Source organism: Desmodus rotundus, chromosome 7 (genome assembly GCF_022682495.2).
Source record: "Desmodus rotundus isolate HL8 chromosome 7, HLdesRot8A.1, whole genome shotgun sequence".
Lineage (NCBI taxonomy): Eukaryota > Metazoa > Chordata > Mammalia > Chiroptera > Phyllostomidae > Desmodus > Desmodus rotundus.
The window spans coordinates 36691863-36708803 of NC_071393.1; the positions used below are offsets into that span (position 1 = coordinate 36691863).

A 16941-nucleotide genomic window follows, 5' to 3' on the forward strand; every position below is an offset into this window, starting at 1 on the left:
TTTTATGAGGCCAGCATTATCCTAGCTCCAAAACCAGATAAAGACACTACAAAGAAAGAAAATTATAGGCCAATATTCCCAATGAACATAGATTCTAAAATCCTCAACAAAATATTAGCAAACTGAATACAGCAATGCATTAAAAAGATCATACCCCATGATCAAGTGGGATTTATTCTGGGAATGCAAGGTTGGTACAATATCCACAAATCAATAAACATAATATACAATATAAACAATATGAAGGATAAAACCACATGATCATATCAATAGATGCAGAAAAAGCACTTTATAAAATCCACCACTCATTCATATAAAAACTCTCAGCAAAGTGGGAATAAAGAGACATACCTCAATGTAATAAAGGTTATATATGGCAAACCCAACATCATACTCAATGGGCAAATAGTACAAGCATTTCCTTTAAGATCAGGAACAAGGCAGGGATATCAACTTTTACCACTCTTATTCAACATAGTACTGGAAGTCCTAGCCAAAGCAATCAGACAAGAAGAAATAAAAGGCATCAAAATTAGAAAGGAAGTAGTAAAACCATCATTATTTGCAGATGACATGATACTCTGTATCGAGAACCCTAAAGATTCCACCAAGAAACTACGAGAACTGACAAATAAATGCAGCAAAGTAGCAGGATATAAAATAAATACTCAGAAATCAGTTGCATTTTATACACTAATAATAATAAACTATCAGAAAGGGAAACTGAGAAAACAATCCCATTTACAACTGCTCCAAAAAGAATAACATACCTAGGAATAAATTTAAACAAGGATGTAAAAGACTTGTACTTGGAAAATTATAAGACACTAAAGAAAGAAACTGAAGATAACACAAATAAGTGGAAGCATATACTGCATTCAGAGATAGGAACAATTAACATCATTAAAATGTCTATACTACTGAAAGCAAGATTCAACACAATTCCTATCAAGATACCAATAGTGTATTTCATAGAACTAGAACAAATATTCCAAATATTTATATGTAACCACAAAAGACCCCAAATATCAACAACAATCATGAGAAATAAGAACAAAGGTGGAGGAATCATGCTACCTGATACCAACCTATACTACAAGGCCAATGTAATCAAAACAGCATGGCACTGGCATAAACACAGACATATAGATCAGTGTTATAGAACAGAGAGCCCAGAAATAAACCCACTCTTTTATGATCAGTTAATATTTGACAAATGAGGCAAGAACATGCAATGGGGAAAAGACAGTCTCTTTAATAAATGGTGGTGAAAATATTAAACAGATATATGAAAAAAAACTAGACTTTTTTATACCATACACAAGAATAAACTCAAAATGGATCAAAAACTTAAATATTAGACTCAAAACCATAAAAATTCCAGAAAGCATAGGCAGTAAAATCTCAGACATTTCTCATAGCAATATGTCTTCTGATATATCTCCTTGGGCAAGGGAAACAAAAGAAAAAATAAACAAATGAGACTACATCAAACTAAAAAGTTTATGCACCGCAAAGGAAACCAACAACAAAATGAAAAGACAACCCACTGAATGAAATAACATGTTTGGTGATACATATAATAATGAGTTAATATCCAAAATTTACAAAGAATTTATAAAACTCGCAACAAACAAACAAACAAACACCAAACAATACAATTTTAAAAATGGGCAAAGGACCTGAATAGGCACTTCTCCAAAGAGGTCATAGAGAAGGACAGTAGACATATGAAAAGATGCTCAATGTCACTAATCATCAGAAAAATACCAATTAAAGCCACAATGAGATATCACCTCACACCTGCCAAAATGGTTATCGTTAATAAAACAAACAACAAGTGCTGGGGTGGATGTGGAGAAAAGGAAACCCACATGCACTGTTGGTGGAATGCAGGCTGGTGCAGCCACTGTGGAAAACAGTATGGAATTTCCTCAAAAAAATTAAAGGATGGAACTGCCTTATGACCCAGCAATTCCACTTTTGAGAATTTACTTGAAGAAACCCAAAACATTAATTTGAAAGACTATGTACATCTCTATGTTCACTGCAGCATTATTTACAATAGCCAAAATTTGGAAGCAGCCCAAGTGTCATCAGCAGGTAAGTGGATTAAAAAAAACTGTGGTACATTTACACAATGGAATACTGCTTGGCCATAAAAAAGAAAATCTTACCCTTTGCAACAGCATGGATGGATCTGTAGAGCATTATGCTAAGTAAAATAAGCCAGTCAGAGAAAGACAAGAACCATGTGATTTCACTCATATGTGGAATCTAATGAACAAAATAAACCAACAAAATAGAAACAGACTCACAGATAGAGAACAGCTGACTGCTGTCAGAGAGGAGGGTTGGGAGGCTGGGTGAAAATGGTGAAGGGATTAAGAAAAAAAAATCTCATAGACACAGCCAACAGTATGGTGATTACCAGAGGGGAAGTGGATAGAGGAGGTAGAAGAGAGTAAAGATGGAATAAATGGTGATGGAAGGAGGCTTGACTTGGGATGATAAACACAGTTCAATGAACACATGATGTATAATCAAATTGTGCACCTGAAACCTATATAATTTTATTAACCAATGTCACTCCAATAAATTAAATGAAAAAGAAAAATAACAAAAAAATTAAATTAAATTAAATTAAATTAAATTAAATTAAATTAAATGTTCAGTGATCCTTGGCTCTCTGCCAAGGGAGATAGAGGCCATGGGAAACAAACAGAAGAGATAAGTTAAAGGAAACAAAGACTGTGTATGGACAAAAGTAACATTTAAAAAATCAAAACTTACCATTAATATCCTCAGAGATAGTTTTGCTGAAAAAATGACATTTTATCTACAAAACAAGAAAGGTTGCTACAGTAGAAAAAAAAAATCAGAGACCAAAAAAAGAACTCTTGTAAATTAAAAATACAATAGTAAAAAATTTTTAACTGACTAGAAATATTGGAAAACCATAAGAAAATCTCCCCAAAAATGGGAGAGGGGAAACCTAAATAGATGAAAAAGAAAAAAGAAAAAAAAATTAAGACTCAATTTAGGAGTTCCTCGTGTGATTATAGGAGTTCCACCAAGAGAGTAGAAAGAACACAGAGAGGAGGAAATCATCAAAGAAATAATTCAAGAAAATTTTCCAGAACTAAAGGATAGGTACTTCCAGATCAAAAGACTCAGTTGAGTGTCTAATGAATGAAAACAGACCCACGCCAAGGCATGTCATAGTGAAGTTTAAGAAACTAAAAACAGATTTTCCAGAAGGGGGAAAAAAGTTTTCATACAAACAATCAAGAACAAGAATTGCTTTAGGCCTCTTGATTGCAACATTAGAAACTAAAAGGGAATAATTATTTCAAAATTCTGAGGGAAAACTGTATCTGACCTCAATTTCTAAATCACGTCAACTTGTCGATTAATGGTGAGGGTATAATAAAAACATTTTCAGAAGTGCCAGGTCCTCCCATGTTTGTTTTTTTAAGCACCTACTAGAGGTTGTGATTCATCAAAAGAAAAGACTATTGATGGGCACTTGGGCTGCTTCCACAGCTTGGCAATTGTAAATAATGCTGCAATGCACATAGGGGTGCTTATGTTCTAAAACAACTATGGGACATTTACACAATGAATGCTACTTGGCCATAAAAAAAGAAGAAAATTTTACCCTTTGCAACAGTATGGATGGACCTGGAAAACATCATGCTAAGTGACATAAGCCAATCAGAGAAAGACAAATACCATATGATCTCACTCATATGTGGAATCTAGTGAATGAACTGAACTAACAAGGAAAATGGGGACAGATTCATAGATGGAGAGCAGATGACAGCTAGTGGGGCGGGGAAATGTAGGGGGTGGAGAGATTGAGCAAAAAGGAGAAAGGACTCACGGACATGGACAACAGTGTGGTGGTTACTGGAGGGACAGGAGTAAAGGGGACTAAATGGTAATGAAAAAAATAAAGATTAAATTTAAAAAAGACAAAAGACTAAACATAGAAAGAGATGGGAATGAGGAAACAGGGATCCAAGAAAAATGAGAGCACTCTCCAAGGTGTTGGTGGAAGGAAACCAAGATCACGCATGCATCACAACCAGCCCAAACTGCAGCAGGTCAGAAGGTGTCAGGGGCAGATATTTCCAGAAAATGCAAATGAATGCACCTCTGATGCATCTGAAGATAGGTGATCAGATTTAGAGAACTGACAGAGGATTTTGGAGTTAAATTACAGAAAATAATATACAACCACTAATCAAATGGGAAAATGCAGACAGTTAATTTCAGGTCAAATTAAACCTTATGTAGGAAAAGAAAAATATTCATAATCATAGGTCACTCCTAGTTCAGCTATAAATAGTATTTACATTATCATTACTATGTAAACATTGAATAAGGATTTAACCAAATTTGTAAGTAAATTGAGAGCATGAGATGGGAAATATGCATGCATGTGAAAAATCTCAAAGTAGCAGTAGAAGCATGTTATTTAGTAATTCAGAGGTGAATATTTGCTTCTGGGAAGGAAGAAATTAACAGAATGGGATGATGAGTTGCAATTTCTGTAATAAGCCTTGTAAAACTCTTCAATCTAATCACACAACACCTGGATCCTCAGAGAAATGGCTGATTCCAGGGCTAAGACAGGGCAGGTACAAGATGCGCTTGTTACGAAATAAACTAAGGAAACACCCAAAGAATGAAAGGACGTGTCACCAAGACAGAGGAGCCAGCTTGAAGGGGCTCCCACTGGCCACTTCTGGAACAATCTGAACACCAAAATAATCAGGTACACTAATGTGTTATAAACCATGGAAATGAAAGAGTTTATGAGCCTATACTGAAAATTGATAAATAACAACTCATAAATAAATACATAAATGAGGAAGAAGGGAGGTTGTGTCAATGCCAAAGGCCAACTGGTGAATGTGGAGGGAGTCCTAGAGTTATAAAGTCATCGTTACATAATTACATCATTACATAAGTCATAAGATTCAACCAGGCAGTAATCATTGGTGGATACTAATTCTAGAAGTTTTGATAAGAAGCAGGGTGTTTATGTGGCCGTAATGTGTCTGTCTACAGGCTGCTTATTAGTCATGGGGGTGGAGGAAGGAACTAATTCTATAGTGGGAGGGATAGGGCAACACCTTGACAGAGTAATTAAAATTAACAACAGCTATGAGGGACAGGTGAACAGTATGTGCTTCCAGAAGTGAGACCCTGAAAAGGACACAGGTCTCTAGTAATTTGGTCATGTAGGTATAACTTTAATTTAATCAAAATGCACATTTGATTAAATGAGAAACATTTTAGTTAAAAAGATAGTTGGAAAGTACTGTATTCTTAAGAAATGAGACTTCTGGCCAAGATGGAGGTTTAGGGAGATACACTTTGCCTCCTCACACAACCAAAGGATAACAACAAATTTAAAAACAAAAAAACAACCAGAACTGACACAAAATCAATCTCTATGGAAGTTCAACAACCAAGCAGTTAAAGAAGAAACATTCATCCACACTGGTAGGATAGGCAGAAATGGGCAGCCGGGGTGGAAGAGGACTCACAGTCCCACATTTGCATGCAGATAAACCAGGAGGAACAACTGAAGAGTGAGACAGACCACAGAGACCAGGGTTCCAGTGCAGGGCAATAAAGCCTTAAAACCTCTGACTAAAAAAACTTGTGGGGGTTGAGGTGGCAGGAGAAACTCCCAGCCTCACAGGAGAGTTCATTGGAGAGACCCACGGGGTCCTAGAATGTACACACACACACCCACTCAGGAATCAGCACCAGAAGGGCCCAATTTGCTTGTGGATAGCAGGGGAAGTGACTGAAGGCCAGCTAAGAGCCGAGCAAGTGGCATTGTTCCCTCTCAGACACCTCCCCCACATACAGCACCACAACACAGCAATGTGGGTTGCCCCGCCCTGGAGAATACCTAAGACTCCACCCTTTACTACATAACAGGCATGCTGAGACCAAAAACTATGGCCCAAATGAAAGAACAGGTCAAAGCTCCAGAAAAAATACAACTAAGCAATGAAGAGAAAGCCAACCTATCAGATGCACAGTTCAAAACACTGGTGATCAGGATGCTCACAGAAATGGTTGAGTATGGTCGCAAAATAGAAGAAAAAGTGAAGGCTATGAAAAGTGAAATAAAGGGAAATGTACAGGGAACCAACAGTGAAGGGAAGGAAATCGGGACTGATATCAACGGTTTGGAGCAGAAAGAAGAAAGAAACATTCAACCAGAACAGAATGAAGAAATGAGAATTCAAAAAAGAGAGGAGAGGCTTAGCAACCTCTGGGACAACTTTAAACATTCCAACATCCAAATTATGGGGGTGCCAGAAGGAGAAGAGGAAGAGCAAGAAATTGAAAACATAATGAAGTAGAACTTCCCCAACCTGGTGGAGAAAATGGACTTCCAGGAAGTCCAGGAAGCTTAGAGTCCCAAAGAAGTTGGACCCAAGGAAGCATACACCAAGGCACATCATAATTACATTGCTGAAGATTAAAGATAAGGAGAGGATCTTAAAAGCAGCAAGAGAAAAGGAGACAGTTACCTACAAAGGAGTTCCCATAAGATGATCAGCTGTTTTCTCAAAAGAAACCTTGCAGGCAAGAAGGAGCTGGAAAGAAGTATTGAAAGTCATGAAAGGCAAGGACCCTCATCCAAGATTGCTCTATCCAGCAAAGCTATCATTTAGAATGGGAGGGCAGAAAAAGTGCTTCCCAGATAAGGTCAAGTTAAAGGAGTTCATCATCACCCAGCTCTTATCATATGAAATGTTAAAGGGACTTATCAAAGAAAAAGATGATGATCAAAAATATAAACAGTAAAATGACAACAAACTCACAACTATCAACAACTGAACCTAAAAAAAAACCCAAAACAAACTTAGCAAACATCAGAATCACAGAAACAGGAACAGAATCACAGAAATGGAGATCACATGGAGGGTTATCAGCATGGAGGGGGAGGGAGGAGAATAGGGGAAAAGGTAGAAGGAATAAGAAGCATAAATGGTAGGTACCAAATAGACAGGGGGAGGTGGAGGAATGCTGGTGGGAGGGGGAGTACAGCGGGGGAGGGGGATAAAGGCAAGAGAAAAATGGGACAACTATAATAGCATAATTAATAAAGTATATCATAAAAAGAAATGTCAATGTCATAAAAATCAAAGAATGGCTGTGAAATATTCTAAATTAAAAGACACTAAAGAGATATAACAGCTAATGGCAATACCTGAGCCTAAACTGGATTCTGCAGTGGAGGGGAAAATGCCATTAAGGACATTATCAGATCAACTGATAAAATTAGAATATGGACAGTAGATCAGATAAAATTATTGTATCAGTTGTAAATGTAAGGTGTTGATAACTGTACTGCAGTTATATAAGAGAGCACCTCCATTCTTAGGAAATACCAAAGTATTTAGGGGTAAAGAACCATGATGTATGTAGCTGACCATCAAACGGTTCGGGAGAGAGAGGGAGAGTAAAAAAAGAGAACGTGGTTTAAAATAAATTGGTGTAAAATGTTACCAATAAGTCCATCTGTGTACATGGGTGTTGCTTATTCTATTTTTATATATTTGAAAATATTGCCATATAAAAACTTAAATGAAACTAAACACGTTTTGATGCCTCCCATTTTTAAATTTAAAAAAATAACACAACCAACACTATGTATTCACCCTAAGAAATAAAGTGTGGCTTATGTAGTTGAAAATCATTTTGAGCAACCTGAGTATTGAATATGTTATCTGGGGAAAACTAATAAAGCACAGATTCCATAGAAATAGATAAGATGTAGATTAGCTACATATATAAATACATTTCAGTGTCCCTCTTTTTATTATTTTCTACCTAGAGCCTGCTAATATGTGTTCACAGTGCTTGGCCCCAGGGATGTAAAAAACATTAAAGTATTGTTACAAATATTATGTTATTACTATAAGGAAATATACAAGACAGAATTTTATTTTCTGCTCTATAAATTCTTATATTTTCCAAACTTTCTCTAATGAGCATATATTTATTATCAAAATAGCTGCAATTATAAAAATTAGCCTATATAATTTTGCATGTATCATATCATCACCGTCGATAAAACTGTAGGCAACAAGAGAATGAAAGGGAATATACCAAAAACGATGATTTCTGCACGGTGAGAACATGTTGATTTTCTTCTTTCAACCCTTCCGTATTTTTCTAATTGATATAATAATAAAATACCAATTTCTTTTTTCATCAGTAAGAGAGTTTTAGATTATTTTCTAAATGAGGTCCTTGGAGGGATTGAGCAAAAAGGAAAAAGGACTCATGGACATGTACAACAGTGTGGGGGGAGGGGATATAAGAGGACTAAATGGAAAAAATATAATAAAGATAAAAATAATCATAAATGAGGGCCTCGCCTCTATGTACCAAAATCAATCTCAGAAATTTTGAAGAGTTAATTTTTCAAATTGTACAACACTTGAAGAATATAAAAATTAAATCTCTTGAAAGGGATCATTTTCTCAACTTAAAAATACTACGAGAAATACTAAAAGAAATCACAGGAAGGCATTGCTATATTAAAATTCTGTAAAGCACAGAGTCAGAATAGGTTCTCAAGCCCTGCGGATGCAACTCACACTCTGAAAGAAATGCTGACGTAATCCTTCAGCCAGCGTGACTTAATCTGCCTCCAGTCCCTTCTCCTTGGTGGCTCGGATTGGCCCCTGGTTATTCATCTCCACTGCCACCTTTCCTGTAAGACAATCTGAAGGGTTCTAGTGCGACAGTCACCTTTGGTGACCTTGACATAAAGCAATGAACAATTCTTAACATTCTCCATCCATCCATCTTTTCTTCCCGACTCTCCCAGAGATGAAAGCCAGAGAATGGCATTATCCCTCCTTTATCCCCCTGCCTGGCAGAAGGCGAGAGGCATCTCCATCCAGCTTGGCCAAGAACTCCTACAGAAGGGCCTGGGTGGCTGTCCCCAATCCAGGATGGTGTCTTTGTCTGTGGTTGCTTCTCCATCCCCGGCAGCAAGGCAGACCATCTGTTGATGCCTACCACCAGCTGCCATCTCATCTTGGCTTTCTCTTCTCCCCTGAGAATTCCTGACTGTCAGACACATGGTATTCTCTCCTGCCCCTGCTCAGCCTGGGTCCTTATCGTGAGGGAGCTGCCACAATCTCTCCCCTACACGTAGCATCACCCTGTTTGCCGGTGGGGACAGAGGTCTGTAGCCTTCCCTAAATGAGTTCCCTACTGTCATATATGCCATCACATAGGCCTATAGAAAAGAGAGTGCATCCTGGAAAGTATCCGAGACAGCTCACTAGGGACATACAGCTTCCAGCAGGAAGAAAACAGATCCTAGGACTTTAAGTCCCAGGAGATCTTCGTTTCAGTTCCCCATATGGAGTCTCAAACATGTGAATCATGCCCAAGGTGGAAATTTTTTACTTTGGTATAGTTTCCTGGAGAGAAAACACACACACGCACACACAGTTGTGAGTATACGAAACAGAATTTATTCTTTTATTATTATGTATTAATTATTGTATTATTTTCCATATGAACAACTACAAACCTAATTTTGCCCCACCTCGTGTGTGTGTGATGTTCATTTAGATAAGACTCTATTTTCCACCTAGTCTCCCCATTTTAAAATCAGACACATCCTGTCAGGGTCTGGAATAAATGCCGTCTCCAGAAAGTCTACACTGATCTTTGAGATAAATGTGATTGTACCTCCTTCTCATATCCCCTAGCCCTGTATTCATACATCTTGTGGGCAGACCAGATGCTGCCCGTTCCCTGCTATAATGCCCATCATCCCATCCCATTCTCAGCCTGCTGCTGAGGCCTCAGCGTACGAAGTCTCAGCTTGGTCAACTTACAGCATGAACAGAATTGGCCCAAGTGAAGCTGCTTGCAACTCAAAGCCCTCGAAGTAATAATTCTCTGTGAATTGCTTCTAGCTGGCTGGCTGAATACCATTCCTACCCAGACCACAGAGCTCCGTTGTCCAGAGCTCTCAGTGCCTTGCACCTCTGCTCTCTCCATCACGATGGCCTGTGCCAGGCCCAGGGCACATGAGCCTGGCACGGTTCTTGTAACATGAACAAGTGACTCGCACAGCTCATTTTTCTTCTTCCCCTCCTTTTAGGTCAGGTCCCTCGAAGTAGAACCTGAGATGGGGATCCTTGGGCAAGTGACATGTTCAGGAAATGCTCTCAGGAGGAACTTGTGAGTGAGAAGTGGGAGAAGCAGGAGAGGGCAGGGGAAGAAGTCAGGGAAATCTAGCCACAATCTGATCCCTGGGGAGCCCTGGGGCATCAACCACCCAGAGGCAAAGGGGCTGGGCTCATTGGTCAGCCATTGGCCAAGATGTGCCCTCAGGGGCAAGACTTGTAACCTCCTACACCTCCAGCTTCCAGCAATCAAGGGCCCACCTCCAGGCAAGAGTACATGTGAGAGCTGTTAACAGCCAACAGCCACAGCATGTGAGAGATGAGTGGCACCATACAGTCTAGGGGACCTGAGTAAGATACCAACAACATGTCACACCCCCAGCTATAGACTGTTTGTGTCCCCCAATTCATGTTAAGGTCCTACTCCCCAATGTGATGGTGTTTGGAGATGGAGCCTTCGAGAGGTACTTGGGTTTGAAAGAAATCGTGGGATTGCAGCCCCCAGTGTGAGACTGGTGCCCTTATAATTCCCTTGGCAATGCGAGGATACAGCGGGAAGACAGCTGTCTACAAACCAGGAAGTGGGTCCTCACCATCACCCCACCATGCTGGCACCTGGACCTCAGATTTCCAGCCTCCAGAAGTGTGAGAAATCAGTGTTTCTTGTTTAAGCCACGCAGTCTATGGAATCTTGTGATGGCAGCCCTAACTGATTAGACATCTCTGACCGCCCCCCCTTAGTTTTTCTCTACAGCACATATTTTCTTTTAGCAGGTCCTTCACTAGTCCACTTTCACTTTTTTTTTAATTCTTCATAGTTGGACACAATCATCTAATTCCAGTTTTGATCAACAATGTTGAATGCCCAGACTACTTGCTTCCACATTTAGGCAAGGGGTTATTTTGAATTTTCACCACAGAATTTTAGAGACCACATACTCTTGTTTCTTTATTTCGTAAATGAGGAAACTAAGGCACCAATAGGATTTACTTTTTCCGGCAAATTTTGGAGCAAAAACAAGCCTAAGGCTGCCTAACTTTCAGGCAAGAGCTCTTCTGCCATCTCCCTATTCCTCCGTATGTCATTGCATTATAACTATTTTGCTAAGGCTTTCTAATTAATCATTATTGGAAGTGATCATTAAATTTGATGCTTGGAAAAACAGTTGCATGCCAGGAATAGTATTCCCTCCTGTGGTTTATGTCTTAGATGAGGACATGGAGTTAAGCCAGATATAGAACCTACTTAAACCTTACAAAGTTTTAAACCAAACTTGAACCTTCTGGAGTTCATTTATTTATTCTTGGCAACTAGCAGCTTCCTGATTCTTGGAAAGTTGCTGGCTCATTTAAAAGAAAATCTCAAGAGATTTCTTGTGCAGTGAGTAGATCCTACAAAACAATTTTTTGAAGTGTAAATAAATAAGAAACAGAAGACTAGAGTTCTAAAATACACATGGATGTGATCATCAAGGGAACAATGCACTAGGCAAAATGCATAACTGTTTCTTGTGCCCTAAACACTGCAGATAGTCTTGAGCTCTGCAAAACCCAAACATGTAGAATTTTCCCTTTGTCTGGAACTTTCCTTAACTATGTGATGACTTAGGTTAGTGGCAACAGGCACCAGAGCGAACCTGGCAGGAGATAAGACCATTCCACTTTATCTCTCAAGCATTTATCTTGCAATATGTACTACGAGTGAGGGTTCTTTCTGCTTCCAAATCCAAACTGGTCCAAATAACCTGTCATGAAATCAGAGTGAAAATGTTGTCATCCAATCTCATGACCATGGAGGGTCAATTAGGAAAACTGCTTTTCCTAAAGGCATAATACTCTGAAGATTAAATGCCATGGAAGAGGGGACTCCTCAGAATACAGGTGATTTGTTTTGACACAGATAAAACATTTTTGCTTCTTATTTCGCCTTCAGTCATCTAGATGGCCAGCTGGTCTTTACCTTTGTCCACATTGCCCTCTCTCCTAACCCAAGTTCAAGGCTCTTTAAGATTTCTCACCTCTCTGCTGTATAGTATCGGGTTGGCCCAAAAGTTCATTTGGCTGTTTCCTTAAGCTGGCTTTAGAAGTGCTTAGTTGTCTTTAACTTCATTAGAAAGAGTTTTGTTCAATTGTATTGTGACAGCTGTCATATCAGCCTGCATTAAAAAAAAAACTTATCAAAATTGGTGAATCTTTGTGTAGCCATTTTAATATTGAAGATAGAAAAAAATAAGCAACATTTTTGGCATATTATGCTTTATTATTTCAAGAAAAGTAAAAATGCAACTGAAACACACACACAAAAAGATTTGTGCAGTGTACAGAGAAGGTGCTGTGACTGATCGAATATGTCAAAAGTGGTTTGTGAAGTTTTGTGCTGGAGATTCTCGCCAGACAACGCTCCAGGATCAGGTAGACAAGTTGAAGTTGATAGCAATCAAATCAAGACATTAATTGAGAACAATCAACATTATACCATGCAGGACATAGCTGACTTATTCAAAATACTGAAATCAAGAATTGGAAATCATTTTCACCAGCTTAGTTATGTTAATCGCTTTGACGTTTGGGTTCCACAGAAGTTAAGTGAAAAAACCTTCTTGACCGTATTTATGCATGCAATTCTCTACTGAAATGTCACAAAAATGTTCAATTTTTAAAACAAATTACAATGGGAAATGAAAAGTGGATACTTTACAATAATGTGGAACAGAGGAGATGGTGGTGCAAGCAAAATGAACCACATTAAAAGCCAGTGTTCATCCAAAGAAGATGATGTCGTGTGTAAGGTGGGATTGGAAGGGAGTCCTCTATTATGAGCTACTTCTGGAAAACCAAATGATGAACTCCAACTAGTACTCCTCCCCATTAGGCCAACTGAAAGCAGCACTTGATGTAAAGCACCCAGAATTAGTCAACAGAAAACACATAATCTTCCATCAGGATAATGCAAAACCACATGTTTCTTTGATGACCAGACAAAAACAGTCACTGTTTGGCCGGGAAGTTCTGATTCATCCTCCATATTCACCAGGCATTGCACCTTCAGATTTCTATTTATTTCAGTCTTTAAAAATTGTCTTAATGGTAAAAATTTCAATTCCCTGGAAGACTGCAAAAGGCACCAGGAACAGTTCTTTGCTCAAAAAAGATATAAAAGTTTCAGGAAGATGGAATTATGAAGTTGCCTGAAAAATGGCAGAAGATAGTGGAACAAAATGATGAATATGTTGTTCAACAAGTTATTGGTAAAAATGGGGGCTTCCAGACAAGAAGGAGGCATAGGGAGGTACACTTCACTTTCTTACACAACCAAAAGAAGGATAAAAACCAATTTAAAAACAAAAATCAACCAGAAATTCCAGAAAATCAAACCACAGAGAAGTCCAACAACCAAAGAGTTAAAGAAGAAACATTCATCCAGACTGGTAGGAGGAGCAGAGACCAGAAACTGGGCTGGAGAGGACAAGTGGCAAGGCAGTGGCTGCCAGACTGGGTGGTCCCACATTCACATGTGGGTAAACTGGGAGGACAACTGGGGAACAAGAAAGGTTATGCAACCCAGGGTTCTGGTGCAGGTAACTAAACCTTAAAACCTCTGGATATAAAAACCTGTGGGGGTGTGGCAGCAGGAGAAACTCCCAGTGTCACAGAAGAGTCTGTTGGAGGGGCCCACAGGATCCTAGAATGTACACAAGCCCACCTACCCAGGAATAAGCACCAGGGACACACCTTAAAGGGCACAATCTACTTGTGGAAAGCAGGGGAAGTGACTGAAAGCAAGAGTGAGAGCCAACCAAGTGGCATTGTTCCCTCTCTGACCCCTCCCCCAATGCAGTGTGACATGGGTTGCCCCACCCTGGCAAATACGTAAGTCTCCTCCCCTTACAACATAACAGGTGCACCAAGACAAAGAAATATGGTTCAAATGAAAGAACAGATCAAAACTCCAGAAAAAGAACTAAGCAATGATGAGATAGCCAACCTATCAGATGCAGAGTTCAAAACACTGGTAATCAGGATGCTCACAGAAATGATTGAGTATGGACGCAAAATAAAGGAAGACATGAAGGCTATGCAAAGTGAAATAAAGAAAAATATACAGGAAACCAACAATGAAGGGAAGGAAACTGGGACTCAAGTCAATGATTAGGAACAAAGGAAGAAATAGACATTCAACCAGAACAGAATGAAGAAACAAGAATTCAAAAAAAATGAAGAGAGGCTTAGGAACCTCTGGGACAACTTTAAATGTTCCAGCATCTGAATAATAGGGATGCCAGAGAAGAGGAAGAGCAAGAAATTGAAAACTTATTTGAAAAAATAATGAAAGAAAATTTCACTAATTTGGTGAAGGAAATAGACATGCAAGTCCAGGATGCACAAACAGTCCTTAACAAGTTGGAACCAAAGAGAGCCACCCCAAGACACATCATAATTAAAATGCCAGATGTTAAAGATAAAGAAAGAATCTTAAAAGCAGCAAGAGAAAAGCAGAGAGTTACCTACAAAAGAGTTCCCATAAGACTATCAGCTGATTACTCAAAAGAAACTTTGCAGGCTAGAAGAGGCTGGAAAGATATATTCAAGTCATGAAAAGCAAGGACCTACATCCAAGATGAGTCTATCTATTAAACCTATCATTTAGAATCGAGGGGCAGATTCAGCGCTTCCCAGATAAGGTAAAATTAAAGGAGGTCATCATCACCAAGCCCTTATTATATGAAATGTTAAAGGGACTTATTTACGAAAAAGAGAAGATCAAAACTATGAGTAGTAAAATGACAACATACTCACAACTATCAACAACTGAATCTAAAAAAAACAAAAATAAAAACACACTCAGCAAACAACCAGAACAGGAACAGAATCATAGATATGGAGGTCACAAGGAGGCTTATCAGCTGGGAGGGAAATAGAGGAGAATGAGTGAAAAGGTACAGGGATTAAAAAGCATAAATTGGTATGTACAAAATAGACAGCAGGAGGTTAGGAATGGTAAAGGAAATGAACAAGCCAAAGAATTTATATGCATGACCCATGGACATGAACTAAAAGGGGGGATTGTTGGAGGGGAGAGGAGGGTACTGGGCAGAGGTGGGCAAAGGGGAAAATTAGGACAACTATAATATCATAATCAATAAAATATACTTTAAAAAAGAAACTGGCAGATCTGGTGTCAGGTGAGAGCTCACTTCCTGGCTTGTAGACAGCTGTCTTCTCTCTGTATCCTCACCCAGCAGAGAGAAGTGGGCTAACTCTATTCCACATTTTACAAGGACAATAATCTTACTTATCATGGGCTCCACTTTAATAGCCTGATTACCTCCCAAAGGCCTCACCTCCTAATTTATCACACTGGGGCTTTCCTATATGAATTTGGGAGAGACGCATTCAGTCCGTAGCAAATATCCTCCACCTGAGCTGTTAGTTGAACCCTCGGGTGCAGATATAGCCTCTGAGGGAAGCATAGAGCTAATAGATCATATGTAATGTGCAATAGGTTATAATAGTATGTAATATCCAAGAAAACTTTGATAAAGAACAATAGTGAGAAAGGAGTTTACCCTTGAAGATGTTAAAACATACTGTAAAACTAGTTTTAAAAAATCCTAGTATAGTTCCTAAGAAAACAAAATAGGCAGCACAGACATAAATAACAACTTCATTTGTGATCAGTAAATGGCACTAGGTCATATAATAGGGTAGTTATTTGAAAAATCTAATTAAGTACTGAGGCGGAAGCGGTTAGTGCTTACTAAATATTCCAGGGGGTCCTGCCCCCAGTTGGAAGTAAAAGACTGAGATGGTGGAACCATAGACAGAGCAGCCCGGGTCCCCGAGTCACCACTTGGAGGTGCATCACTCAGGAATGATCCTGACCCGCACTGGGCTTGACGTCTGTGAGAATTAAGACTTTGTTGTGTGAAGGCATTGAGATTTCAGGGTTTGACAGTTGTAGTAGCCAGTGTGAATTATCTCAGATACAACGCCTTCACACTTTATACCACATACCAAAATCAAAATAAATTCTCGTTAGAATAAAATAAAATTCTAAAACCTGGAAGAAAATCAAGATAAATGTTTTTTCAATTGCTGGATGGGGTTTTTCTAGGCCTAAAAGCAATAGAAGAGATTATGGAAGGAAAAAAAAATACATAGTTTAACTGCATAAAAAGTTTTAAATTCCATTTAAAACATATTTGAATTTAAAAACGGAATTGAATAACAAATGAGAAGAGAATACTTGCAACAAATATGATAAAGGGTTAATATCCTTAATATACTGTATAAAGATGAGGCCAGGGGAGAGACAAAGGATTATCTGAAGCAAAGCTTTAATCATAGCTGTCTTATCCCGATACCCAAAATGTTTCTGAGTTCCATTTCTGCCACTTGGCGTGCGATCTGTACGTGCAAACTGTATTTAACATTGGCTCAAACCCAACCTCATTAGTAGAGACAATCTGCCACAAAGAAAAGATCATTATAATGCTTCATGCAGCCAAATGTCCGTGATGTTTCTAGTATGTGCTATTGGAAGTTCTCCATGTGGTTTCTCCCCTCTGTTGGTGCAAGAAATTTAGAGCTGGTTATGCTCCACCCGCACTCCTTGGGAGCTCAAGAGTGATGGCTGGATTGCCCACAGGAATAGAGCTGGAGCAGACAATGAAGAAATTTTTTAAAAATAATTCTGCTTGTATTCCTTTGGTCATTAAATTACATTATTGAGCCCATGACC

General features: G+C 38.8%; 1 pseudogene; it reads right to left on the reverse strand.

Annotated features, from left to right (window-relative positions):
* Positions 1 to 16941, reverse strand: part of LOC112301681 (serine/Arginine-related protein 53-like) — a 53721-nt pseudogene that overhangs the window by 17567 nt on the left and 19213 nt on the right.